The following is a 14,799-nucleotide window of genomic DNA, read 5'->3' on the forward strand; positions in this document are numbered from 1 at the left end:
CAGAGGTGTTAGGGAAAAAAGCTGGTGACTAATCTCATTGTTTCAGTGTCAGCTGCCACCCACTGGTATTTATGGGGTGAATAGAATAAACATCAGCTTAAATCTCTGTCCAGAACTCAGTTCCCCAGATCTTTTAGTTCTTCAAAGACTAATTTCTGTGTCTTTCCAAATTCAGATGTTACAGAAGTGGTTAGATTTAGAAGTGGAAATTACTCACACCTGTTGTGTTAAGGCCTTAAAGAGTTTTGGTCCTGGTCCATCTTGAAACATTTAAAAAAAAAAAAGATTTATTGTTTTTCCCTCTCCTAAATTCAAACTCCCTCAAACTCAGTTTTGATCTGTTCAAGCAGTGGCTAATGCTCAGCAACGTGAAAAGAGTATTGAGGCAAATCCCCACCTTTATTAACCTTCCTCTGCCTAGCAACTTAAAATAGGAAAGGACACACAATGGCTGCATTTCAGAGTCCCTGAACAACTGAAGCAATTGCCCATGACAACTTACTGTGATTTCCCAGGAGTAAATGTACAAGAGGAAATAAGATCAACTCAGTTATTCCATGATAAGCTGATCAAAGGTGTAAAAGATAAAATTATCATTAGAGATAAATGACCTTTATTCACTACTACAAAGAGCTCATCGGTCCTCAGCACAATGCAGACAGTCTGTTAACAATGATGAAGTCTAGTTTCAGACAGCAAAGACTAGAAATCATAATCTTCTTGTAACAATTTTCTCAGTTTTATCAAACCAGAAAAGTCTGGGTATCAAGCACACACTTCTACTACTTGCAAAAGAAATAATCAAGATGTCCATCACAGTGACAACATTACAGAAAGGAACCTTGAAAGGTAATAGCCATATAACAAAAAAAAAGGCAGGAAGAAAGAAATTGCTCCACAAACTGCTATTTCTGCTAAGTTGAATCAATTACTCTAATTCCAATAAGTAGCAAAGTTCAAGAAAAGAAGAAGGCCCACCTGGAGAGTGGTGAAGCACTCAAAGACATGATAGTGCCTACAGCCATGAGTCTAGTCTAAGCCAGACAAAACCATGGGGCTTTTGATCATAGAATTCTTAGAGTTGGAAGGGAGCTTTGAAGATCATCTAGTCCAATTCCCCTGCAATAAACAGGGACATCCACAGCTATATGAAGTTGCCCGGGGCCTGAGCCAGCTTCACCTTGAAAGTGTCCAGGGGCAGGGCATCAACCAGCTCTCTGAGCAACCTGTACCAGCGTCTCACCACCCTCACTTTTTCTTTATATCCAACCTAGATCTACCTTCTTTAAGCTTGAAGCTGTTTTCACTATCTATCACTACAGACCCTGCTAAAGAGTCTGTCCCCTTCTTTCTTGCAGCTCCCCTTTAGATATTGAAAAGCCAGTATCAGGTCACCTCAGATCTTCCTCTTTTCCAGGTTGAGCAGCCCCAGCTCTCTCAGCTTGTCCTTGCAGAAGAGGCGTTTCATCCCTTGGATCATTTTTGCGCCCCTCCTCTGGATGTGCTCCAACAGGTCCGCATCTCTTCTGTATTGAGGACAAATGCCCTCAGTATAGGAGAAATGTCTTATGTCTCTCCCGTACTGAGGATCTACAGTTAACTTTACTGCACTTAATCTAATGTCATCTAGTCTTATGTGGAGCAAGCTGTTGAACTAGAGACTTCCAGAAATCTGGCTCAGCCAACAATTACATAATTCAAAGAGATAGAGTGAGAGATGTACAAGAAAATGCAAACAATTTGGAACAATTAATCCGTAAAATATAACATACATTTAGGTCAAACTAAAGGACTCCCTTTGGTCTAGAAAATTGTCCTCTCTAGAACTGAACACATTTGTGTAACACTTCAGATTTGTTGCAATCAGAGAAGTGATAAGAATTCTCCTATCATCTTTTTGCAGAAACTCTAAAACAGGATTCTAGTTGTTGAAAACAAACACTGACTTTTAGCTTTGACTTGAATTTTCTTTTGCTGCTGCTTATCTTTTACAAAAATGAGCAGAAGGAAGTAACAACTGTGCAAGGTTATGCCTGGGCCCTTTACAAACTTTTGTATAACAACTCCACTGTAAGAGTAACATCCTCTGGATTCCTTGAAGTCCTCTTGATAAACGTCCCAATGCCCCATAGAAAAACCACTACTGTCTAACAGTAGGAAGAGGAAGATTCACATGATAAAGGTTTGTTTATTACTGTATAAATTCTTTTGTTTTCTTACTACTGATATTTCTTTTTTTTTTTTCTCCACTCAAAATTTGGTAGTAAAGTGATAGAATAGGATTGAAGTGAATTCATATAGAGCAGAAACAGTCTGCACTGCAAGCAAGCAGCTTCAGCAAACTGCATAGACTGAAAATTGTTCCTATAGCCTTCACAGTGAATTCTTTTCAATAATTTCCTCTATTCAAGGTCAATTCCTAAAATGACTTTGCAGGCCCATAGACAGACTACACTTACAATACTATATAGATTATTTACTGCAAATACTGTCTCATTCCACCTCTCAGTAAGAAATGTCCACTTCAAGGGGACATTTCAAAGTTCATTTGGTAGATTCTAAGTCATGTTCATATCCCGTGCCTACTGTGTCACTTGAACATAAAATTCTTCCAATATTTACACTTTAAAATTTATTCTTTTGGTCACTTAAGACACATGTCTGTCTGGTTAATGAAGCGCTGCCAAATAATCTGCAGTGTTGCAAAAGGGGCATAAAGAGGTGGACAAGATAATTACACTGTTTATCAAATGGCTTTTCAATCAAAGTCAGGGAGTTGTAATAAACCTTAAGCATAATGAAAATAAGACCTTGGTGTACATAAAAAGGATTCTTAGACTCCATTTGCTAGTAGGAAGAAAATGCAAGTACACCATTGAAATGAGCTGAATTTACATATTTACATAATTACATACAAATAAATGTATTTTCATATATAAGTATCTATTTCTGGTTTTCCAGATAACTTTGCTACTGAGTCATGAAGGTAGAAGTATACTCAACATTGGTACTACATTATCAGCATGTTCAGAAATTGTGGATCCTATTATCACCTTCAAACTGAGTTTTATATCTCAAAGTTTCTCTCTATTACTTTTGACTCATATCTGTGCAAATCTGTGACCAAACTACTGGAGTTGGTCTTACACACAGACCTGGTCTGAAAAAGCACTGTGCACAATCAGTATATTGAGGAGAAAAATAAGTGGATTACAGTAACATTCTCTTTAATATTAAATCGTAATATCATAAAAGCACAATTGCAATTTCTGGATGTAATCCATTCATAAAAATCAAATACAAAAGGATAAGGAAGTAGTTATTTGGACAACAATCTTTTATCAAATTTTCTTTCTCTCCCTGTTTGCCACCACTCTCTCTTTTTGTATTTTTTTTTTTTTTTTTTTTTTTAACTGTCATCACTGAATTAGCATAACTTTCCCAAGGGACTGCAGCTGTGCTTGCTCACAAGTTACATCTATTAGAATCACCAAGGAAAAGACCTCCATGATAATGTAGCCCAACCATCCATTTACCACCAATATTTCTCAGTTTTTAGTAGCCCCACAAAAAATGCAGACAAGACAGGAGCTGCCACACTTGCACCAACATATCATGGGGTTTTCAGGGTCACCTGCTCTAGTCAAATCACAGTGGTGGCAACACTGTGTTAGGAAAGGAACAACTTTAGGTGAAGATAGTTAGATTTTGGGGCACACAGATCTCTATTGTCTCTGCTATGCCATACATGGTGCAGCTGTAGAATATCTGTTGCTCATTGTAAATTGTACTAAACAGAAGTAGCTCTACTCTACATAGAAGTTCTCTTTATATTGGCAGAGATCTAAAGGACTCCTTAGACTGCAAGTATTCTGAGTGCAAACTGATGAAATCTATATTCCAGCAAAGTTTTCTGGTCTACCTGTGGCACTGTATAAAGTGAAAGTAATACACAGGACAAACGTAGTGATGAGACTGAAGAGCTGATGTTCCCTAAGTTTAGGGAAAACTTAAATAAGGAAACTTTAGAATAGGATGGTAAACACATAAAAACAGGATATCTGGGTTGCTATAGTATCTAATAAGATATAAAAACTGAATCCATCATAACCATATTACAGCATGAAAAGCTCCTGGAAGGTTCCTTTCTATGATACATGCCTGAGGATGAGTAATTTACAATGTATTCTATTTTGGAACTTGTATTGGACAACCATTTTGTTATAGGATAACCATGAGTCATGCAAACAATTCTTCAGGGAGTCAAAAAGCAGATTAGTGATGCAAGCATATTTATCTTTGAAGTTGCATTTTGAAGAGAATGGTTGGGAATTGTTTAATTATCATCCATTAAGTGACAGATTTTTATAATCTATTCATAATTTAGTCACAACAGTCTGAAATTGTTCTGCTCTACATGGACAAACGTTAGAGAGCTTATGTCCCATAATGCAGGTGCAGCTGCAAATCTGTAGTATTTGAAGCAGGGAGCAGTGCATTGTTCATAGAAATCAAAGAAACAGAGCTGGGAAAAAAATCTTAAGTCATTTACTTGTTAATTGCATCATGGTTGCACGCAAGGAAGAATGAAGTAGATTCAAGTCATTACTGAAAGCTGTTTTTCTATCTTCTACCGAATTCCACTTTTTCCCTCCCAGCGCAATTTATTCCTTGCCTTCATAGGCATCATCATTATATTCTTAATGTCCACTATCAATACTCCCAGGAAATTTCTAAGAAAAGTTAAACATCTTACTTTTTGCCCTGACCACTGTGAAAAGTGGGAATGGGTACTATTCCTTCTCTTCTAGATATTTATTAGAAATTATTAGATAAAGACTAAATACTTCAGCTAAGAAATCATAACACTGCCATAGCTGTAATAATGTTGATGAGGAAAAATTGTGATAAGGTCACAGCCTTCTGATTTATAGTGGCTCCATTAATTTCAGATTTATGAAGTATCTGGAAGTCTTCACTTGATGCTACTGATGTCATTACTTTATTAATTTAGAAACAATAAACCCAGGGATGAGAAGTCAGTAACCAATCTTTTGATACTATGAAAAAATTCCTACTGTGCTTTCTGGATTGATATCAAGCAGGAGCAAGCCTGTATCTCTTCTCAGTCTCACTCCTATAAAATATTGAATTCTCTCTCTGATTTTCTTAATTGCATTATCATGAAAAAATAGTTGAGGACAGAGGCATTCAAACTATTCCATTTTCCAGCTTTGCTTTCCAGAATTGTCAGTTTGATTTATCACATACATAAATTCATACATTTGTCTGTTGTTACAATTTTACGTACATATCACAGAGAGACATGAGGAAGAGGACATGAGGACTAAAATTACAAAAATAAAAAAAGGAATTTAAGTCCATGAACATTTTAAGACATGCATTGGCCAAAAGCTGTCAAATGCTCATCATTATGTTTCCTAGAGAGAACTCCAAGTTGTTTTGTTTTTAATATTAGCTGTAATATTTGATCCAAATGATGTCACCTGATAGCTTTTTACCTCCTGTCTGTAGAATAATAGTGAAACTGAATCTTCAAATTGCTGCTAAATCTCATCATAAAAATCTTATATTTTAAATAGGTACAAGGAAAACAAAACAATTTCAGAAATTCATATACATCCAACAAGTTATATTTACATATGCATTGGAAAATTCAAATATTTTTACTAAACCAAACATTTTCAGTAATCATACAATGGGATCTGATGATGTGCAACCAGAACAGACATTGTTATAAAATGAAACTTAACATAGAAAAATGATTTACACAGTTGAAATCAACCACTTCTTTTATTGACAGGATGGCAAAATCCAGATTCCGGTGGAAGAGAAAGGACTGTGAGAAGGGCATTCAGTGCACAGAGGACAGAGAAGAGCAGGGAGATGACATCAGGAATTATAGACAGACGCCTTTCAGTAAGATGGTTAAGGTAGAGTATAAGCAGCCTTTAACACATAAATTGGATTGGCCCCAGGAGTTGGACTCAGAGATCCTTATGGATCCCTTCCAACTCAGGATATTCTATGGTTCTATGATTCTTTGACATAACGAGGAAATTCGGTGATGGGGGGTGGAGAGGAATGGCACCAGAAGATGATTCATATTCACAGAGATTGGGGCCAATTTGGAGCAATCATCAGGAAAAACAAAAACACAAAGAGAGGTGAGATTGGACTGAAATGCTATGAAAGCCTCTGTGCTGTCTGCCCTGAAGGGTTAGCTTTGAAAACACTTGCTTCCAGAGAAATCAGAGGAAGATGTAATACCTTTTGAAATGTTAGCTGGAGTATGGAAACCAATGAAAAACATCTGCAGGGTGGCTAAATCGGCATAATTAACTGCTCCCTACATTTTCCTTATAAAAGCAACTTCATCTTCATTTTGAGTTGTATAGAAGTAACACAGTAGGAAATTATCTCCACAGTTAAAAGGAACTCACTGCTGTGACAACTGATATATATTAGAAACTTTCCAACAATATAACCTCTGTGTCAGAATTGAAAATATCCTATTCTGTATCATCCCTATATGAACCATTACAGATCTTTTAATAACATAGTGATATACTTTAGGAGGTCACAGGCAAAAGCAAGCATGAATTCAGTTATTACTATTTACTACATGCTGACTTCATAATGTGGATTGGTTACACAAAAGACAAAGCTGATCTTTGCTCAAAGATGATCTTTCATCTATGAGGCTTAAAAGCTAGACACGTTATCAGGTAGTGAAATATCAGCATTCAGGGAGTTAATATTATGAACTCAGCCCATCACTCTAACAATTTCTTCAACTAGTGCCTGTGTTTCTCTGCATACCAATCCTGTTTCCCTTTCTTTTTCTGAGATGGAAAGAATAAATGCTAAAGAAGGGCTGAATTCCCAAGAGAGCTCATGCTGCTCTATGCCCTTCATCATTGCTGAAGCTTTTTTCCCTAGGCATTTTATGTATCCTGTGTCAATCATGTTCCTACCATGCTTACTTTAATATCACTTTCATACCTAAAAAGATCATTTACATAAATAGTAATAGGAAATAGAAGAGTACAGAGGTATTAAGGTACAATGGGAAGAAAATGTTATAACTGACACTGAGCTATAGGGTTGAACACACAAGCTCATTCATCACATTGAACACATCTCCCAGAAAAGGTCTGCATTGTGACCTGATGTTGAGCGATGGCTATTGGAGCAGCTATGCACCAAATTCCCACTTACCTTTCTGACCTGTAGATATTTAATCCAGATTTATACCCTTTGAAAGAAAAGCATGGCAGGAGCTGGCTCTGTGAACCATCTTGTGCTGCTCCACAAAGTATGTGCCAGACTTTCTTACATTAGGTCACACCAATTTATGTTTTTGTTCCAGAAAGCTATAGTAGTTACATGAGCAGTAATGAGACAGTATACATCCAGAAGTACCTCTGGGTGTATTTACTCAGCCATTAGAACACAATATCTGATTCTTTAACTAGGTCTGAACACATAGGCATCCCTTTACACTACTAGGACCTTGATATAGGGACTCTATATATGCACAAAAATACTCATTTCCCTTTCACTTCAAAAGTACATTCAGAAGACCTATAATTACAATACAGTAATGCTAGAGTGATGAGATATTAAAAAATGCATAGCAAATATATCCAAGCTTTTTCAGAGATTTTACACTGTACTTTTCCCCCCCCCTATCTCTAGCTTATGAAATAAAATAAAACTTTTTCTTATCCCATTTATGTTGCAGGAGAAAGGTACTGACAATTCCTTCTGTGTTCTGCTATGTATCCCCGCTTAAATAACTGATCATTAGCTGGACTTTCTTCCCCTCAAACAATCTATCATATACATGAAAGTTCTCCTGTTTGGAATTGGCATCTATTATATGAAGCTCCTGTTTTGATGATAACCCTTTACTTTCTGATAGACTGCCATTTTGCAATAGTTAATTAAAACCAGAGCAGATCAAGAATGTAGAAAAGTTAATAGAATCATGATGGATACAAGTCAACAAAGTCAGACAAAGTACTGCAGTGTATAAGTAGGATTGTAATTTGTAGGGTAGAGACTATAATCTTTCCACACTCCTCAGGCTAAAACTAGTGAATCCAGAGGACAATAATAGGAAACAAAAAACGTGAAGAAAAGTGTTCCTTGAAGAAACATGTATAGCATTTTGTTTATTCAGATGTGAGAAAGTTGAGGCAGAGGTAGCGTAGCTCTGTTCAAGCAAAAATGCCATCTAAGTCCATTACAGAAAAGTTGTGAATAATATATTTGTATTATTCACAAATTTATAGTTTTCTGATAGTTGGGAAGTTAGTAAAGATAGGCTCTGAGCACACTGCCTTGCAAGACTGTGAAACAGATATCATTAATCCTACCTTTCAAAAGGAATAGGAATAAAATTGTAAAATTATCCTCAAAAATAGTAGCTTGCTTAGCTAGTTATTGGGTCATTTTATAATTCTTGATTTTTATTTTCATTTTTTCTCTAACTGAATTAATACATTTTCTGGCAACCTAAATGTATTACTTTTAATGCACATACATAAAGTCATTAAAAAAAAAAAATGGAATACTAGCTGGATGAATGCATCCCAGCTTACCTTTGCACAACCATGCAACTCATCCATGGGCACAAAGAAGGGTGAGTATATAACAAAATCCCACAAGTTACTTCTCCCCTGTGTTATCACTGGAGATGTTTCTTACAAGATGAATAGTAAAGTCAGCTCCTAAGGAGAAAGAAGAAAGGATTTCTCCCCCTCACCAGGAGGTGTGACTCTTAAGCAGATACCGATAAGTCAAGCCCTGAAGCTGCAGCATACACTATTCAGCTGTTGACCAGCTCTCTCCCTGTTCAGCCATTTCCACCTGCAGACCTTAGAAATCCGCCACCCCAAAGCCTGTTATCTAATTTACCAAATTTATCCAAAGGATGAGACAACTGAGGAAACACCTGTCAGCTTGAGGCAGTCTAGGTGGAAAGCAGGCTCTCCTTGGAGAGCCTATGAATGATGGTGGAGCCAAATTTGGAGAGGTGAATTCTTCTGGTGTGACAAGTAGTCATGTATGAGGTATGTGCTTATAACCGAGATGATAACAAAACGTAGTGAGTGCTGTGATAGAGATGCTGAGCCAGCTGTCAGAAAATTCAACCACATCAACTAGATTAGAGCCAGCTGCTCCAAAGGCAAAGCACTGGTTGCCATTCTGTATATGGAAAAGGACTGTAGTCTAGCTCTTCTTTGTCACAAGATCAGCATCATTGAGTTTGTGACAGAGACAATCAGAAGATGGGAGGAAGAGACCTGTTGCCTTTTAGCAACTGATGGATAGCCCTAACTGAAAGTCTACCCCATTGTTGCCACGATGAGTTGCAGTCCTCCTCTTGCCTTAGCTAAGTCTCATTTGCTCTGATGCTCATGCAGAAGTAAATGGAGCACTGTGTAGTCTGGCACATTTTCTCGCATTCATCAGAAGCCACAGAGATGTTTCACAAGTGAAAAAAAAAAATACATAAATCCGAAAATTTGTCCCACTGCTTTGGATTCTTCCAACACCTTAATGTAAGCACAACACAGCCAAAAATCAATCCATATCATGAAACAGTGCATAACTACACATCACAACCTTGTGTTAATACTCCTAAATAGTACTGGCTAGTTGGCAATGCATTCTTGTGACAGCTTCTAAGATCCCATTCACAGAACCATAATCCAACGACTCCCTGGTGTCTTTGTTGACAACTATCAGTACATCAGTGCTGCCTAGTTACATGCTCCACACAGTGCAATCCCACATTTCTTTAGGCAAGTACACATTGAATTGAGACATTGCGAACTGTCAGCCTGTTACACTTAAACATCTCTGTTTCTTCTCAGAGGCTGAGTTAAAGCACCTTCTGTTTTGCTTTTACAGAATGCAGTTCTCCCAGTTCTGCTCTCATGCACCTGGCTGGCTAGACTAACCAAATTCTGAGTGTGCTCTGATCAGCTTTTTTTCATCCTTAGAGATTCCTGTTCTACTACTTTAGTGCTTTCTCAGCACCTCAATCGCTTTCTTTGCTTTTATTCACTTTAAATGCAGTCTGCACAGCGTGATCCAGTCAGGCCTGGGTACTGACATTATTTCAGACAGCTCGTGAAAAAGTTGACTCTAAGAAGCCCTCACAACTCACAGTATGCCCTGTATACAATGCTACTGTTTTTCTCAGCTTTCTGGGGAAATCCTGCTGTCCCTTCTGAATTATGGCTGGTTTCTTAAAAGAAAACAAAACCATTTCCCAAGTTTTCATTATACTGCTTAGCACTCTCCTCCTGTTCAAGAAAAAAATTTGACATTTTTTGTGCCTCCTTTCTGAAAAGGAGGAATATTTACTTTCCTCAACTAGAAGGACAGAAAGATCTCCCTCCAGTTACTAAATTTCATTAAGAACATAGGAGTCTAGATCTGTAGACTCTTCATTTACCCTTTTATTATATTCAGCTCACGTTCACCTTCAGTTCTAGAAGTTAATAGGGGAACATCCACAGCAACACACAGAGGGGTCTCTTTCTCAGGAGACATGTGCAGTTGAAGTACACAGTTTCTGTTCCATGAGCAGAGATGATGAAAGACAAGGTGAGTAGGCAGTCAAGAAAGAGGAAGAAAGGAGAGCATAGCCAGAATATAAAATTGAGTTTCCCTACATTTCCCTTGATCAAACGAGACATCCCTCCATTTCTTACAGACATGCTATAACTGAGAAGTGGTACCACCTATTCAGTGTTCACTAACAATGCAGAGCATGTGTCTCTCAGAAGGCCCACACACAGTTGGAGATCAAACCTCTTTCCTTATTATACAGTAGTACACCTGTAGATCATTGTGTAAGATAGCAGAATGACTTGGGTTTTATTTTGTTCCTTTAGCATCATTGATTTTAGATCCCTTTCTCATTCGTGAACAGCTATTCTTTCAACTCTAAGGCAATGATTAATTTATAACTTCAGTACTATCCTATGTTCCACATTCATCTAATTGGCTTCATCTTGTTTAGCTGTCTTCTCTCCACTGCTAACGTTGGCTGTTTGTAACACTGGAGGAGTCTTCCATGAAGTTGAATTGCCCACTTCACAATTTATCTAGTCTTTTTCTGCTCTTACCAGTTGCACCTTAATTATAACAGTTTGAGAGAATTAGTATTCAGTGTGATTATATGATATCTCCATTACTTTAACTGTAGTCTTTGAACTATGCAGACACTATGAGACATAGTACTGGCTCTCTGCCCACATCTTTTTCTGTGTTGACAATTTACAATTATAATACTTGTCATGCATAAAACACTACACCACTGTACCATGCTACAGAGACGAGACAGTAAATTGAAGCAAACTCAAAGCAGACCATCACCATTCTCTTTCACCATAATACATTCATATTTGTTGACTCCTTAACTCCGTTCAACAAAGTATTAGAGAATCCAAGGGCTACACAATATTTGTTGTTTTCTTTTTTTGCAATTACTTAGCTACAAAAAAAATACCTTTAGCTTTACACAGAGCTGTAGATAAAAATCTTCAGACATCTAAAGTTATCCCCACAGCTCTTTACAATTTCTGTTGAATTAAACAACTGATAAACTGAGAAATCAGTTCTTCTACACAATAACTTTCTCTTCGAGAAACTGAATGAATCTGGTCAGCATCCAGGATTAGGATGCTCACACTGTAAGGAGAAAGGTTTAACTTCGGGTCTTCCCTCTTGTGGATATTCTTCTCAAGGCATCGATGAAGTTTGTATCAAAGGACGTTTCCTTACTGTGTTAGAAGAGCTGCTTATTTCTACTATGGAAATATCTTATATAATTTGTTTATTTTGGACACAGAGGGGCTTCAGGGGTTAACTCAATTCTCTAACAGAAGAGGCAAAAATTAATTAACGTTAGATTATCATGGCCTAGATACAGCGGGAGTGGACATGATAAAGCCTTATCATGCATTTCCTTACTGAACAGCCATAGACAGCTGAATACATGAAGCTATATAACTTCCTCCCAAAGCTTTTGTTTGAATCTCATTTCACTCACCACCTGCAATACACCATTATGCAAAGGTACCTGGAAAGAGAATTATTGCCACGCTCCAAGCTACTTGTACAGATCCAGTCTTTTATTACTTCAGCTGTAGAGAGTCACACTTAACATACTGGTACTATCAAACATTCACAACAGATCTTTTCTCAGGGAAATAAGTCTAAAAAAAATAAGCAGGAATTCTTACTACGGTCTTTTTTACCTATCCCTTCACAAGTGATTTCCCAATTATCCACAAATTTATAATTTTACTATCCAGTTGTTGGCCCTCAGAATCAGTAAAATTGCTTCTGATAACTTCTTTGCAATATCAGGTAAAGCATCATTGGGAAGATCAACAATCATATAGAGAAAAAAGTAAACTCACCCAGCTGGTGACAGAGCCCCAAGCTACAGAACACTCTTTCTCAGGCAGCAGCCTTCACCCAGGAAACACTCTCCCTTCAGAGGCTAGCCTTTAAATGAACGCCAGGAGTTATGTGGAATCACAGGTGAATTGCTTGCACCTGCAATTCCTGGGCCAGCCACCCTCTTCACCAGGTACTCAACCATCAGTTCAGGCCATAACATAACAGTTCTGTTACACCAGTATAGCAATGCTTGGAGGTTTTTCCTCCATTATGAGCATAGGAGAATCTCACAGCGTTGTCCTGATCACTCTCAACCACATAGGCACTGATTAGCTACAATTCCTGTGTTTTCAAGGAAAAATACCAATCAAGAAATGGCAAGTAACATCCAAAATTAAGTCTTAGTTATTCACTGTAAAATTCACTGTCAGACTTCAGAAATTTAAAGTCTTCATAGAAAAATGTGCATGGTACAATTACATTATAAAACCATTCATTTTGCAACATTATTAATACGGTCTGGGATTTTGAAAAATGATTGTCATTAGCTATATTCTATGGCAGTATTTGTCACTTACTGAACATTTTCTCTAGGAAAAAAAAAAAAGACATCCTTTGTTGCTCATTCTTACTAAGATGCAGTTATTTCTGCAAGGAAATATGGGATGAAGAGATTCAAAATCTCTTCTGGTGTGTCTTCACTCTTATTGAGAAGAACTAATGCCTGTCATTAATTGCTAATTACCTTCTTGGACCTCTGGCTTCTCTACTCCAGAAGTAACTGCTCTTCAGAGGTGGGCTAATGCATCACACTGAAACTTTGTCAACCCATTCTGTAGTAAATACTACTGACACACACTTTGGTGCCAGCCACCATGGTTCCTGCTCCTTTCATTTCTCAAAAACCTGACTCTTCAGGAGAGAGAAGTCATCTAACCAGAAGAAGAATGCTTTTGACAACAAAATTTTAGGGCTCCTCAACCTTCAGTCTATTATTATGGCAGAATTTTTTCTGAGCCAGATGAGCTCCCTGAAGCTCAGTGCCTGAAACCGACATAAATCTGAGATTTTTGTTCAGAAATCACAAAGTTACTTAAATGCTACTTGAAACTGTTTCTGTCAAAACCCAGCGCACCCCAAGGCACACCAATCCCTGTATGGCAACTGTCCAGTTGACTGCTTGTGTTAAAATGCACATTGACTGTATAAAGGTTAATCCAGTAACACGCTATCCAGAAAGCCCAGGTTTATGATGCCTGCCAGGTGGCCACCTGCATGTTTATTCACATCAGTACCACAATGGCAGGTTGGCATCATGCTACCATTAGTAAAACAGTCCTAGATTAGGCATTCACTTTGTAATTCTGGAATTGCCTAGGGTTACAACGTCAGACAAGCACTCAAATCATAAGTGGGATTTAGAGGGAACGGCAGCTGTTAGCATGCTGTCCAAATTCCTTATCCTTCAGTACTACTGAAATTTAAAGAAGACCTACAGCTAAAGGAAACCTGATGAGGACGGGCACTCCAGGAGAGACAAGGTAGGAAAAAAAAAAAGACAAAACGATTTGAAAGTAAAAGAATGGAGATTTAGAGTGGGTATAAGATAAAAGCTTTTTATGATAAAGGTGGTAAAACACTGGAATCAGTTGCCCAGAGAGGTGGGAAGACATTCAAGGCCAGGTTGGATAGGGCTCTGAGAAGCCTGATCTAGCTGAATGTGTCCCTATTCATTACAGGGCAGTTGGACTAGATGGCCTTTTAAGGTCCTTTCCAACTCAAATGATTCTATGAAATGTGCCTGTAGGCACCACAAAGGCAAGGCACTCCCCACACTTGAGAGCCCTTAGTGTATGTACATTTGGGATATGAGAACACAATCAGCAAAGCATCAAAGAGTTCCAGGTGCTCATGGCTGACTCTCTCTTCTAGGAAGTCACAGGCTTTAGAATATAAGCCTGAAAAAATTGTTTTCCACTTTATATTTTTTAAACCAGAGATTAAGCACACAAAATCTATATATGTGAGACATGTATATACACTAATATTACAATCCCAGACAAATCATCATCCTATTTTGTACTCTAAAGAATAAAATCCAGCAAATGGCTTTCCATATCTCTTTCTGCAGTAAGAGACCCTCTCTGAAAAATCAGGCTGCTGGAAAATATAAAATCAAGCAGCTGCATACTAAATACCAACAGCTGCAGCCATTGGTAACACATGCCACTCACTTTATGTAAAGTTGCTTGGGAGGGCGATTTGTGGAACAGACAGGCTACAGACGGAAAGGGAAACATTTTCTTCCCTGGTGCTGTTTTTAAACTGCCTTTCTCACATCTTTTC

The sequence above is a fragment of the Phasianus colchicus genome, chromosome 4 (genome assembly GCF_987193195.1).
Source record: "Phasianus colchicus chromosome 4, bPhaCol1.hap1.1, whole genome shotgun sequence".
Classification (NCBI taxonomy): domain Eukaryota; kingdom Metazoa; phylum Chordata; class Aves; order Galliformes; family Phasianidae; genus Phasianus; species Phasianus colchicus.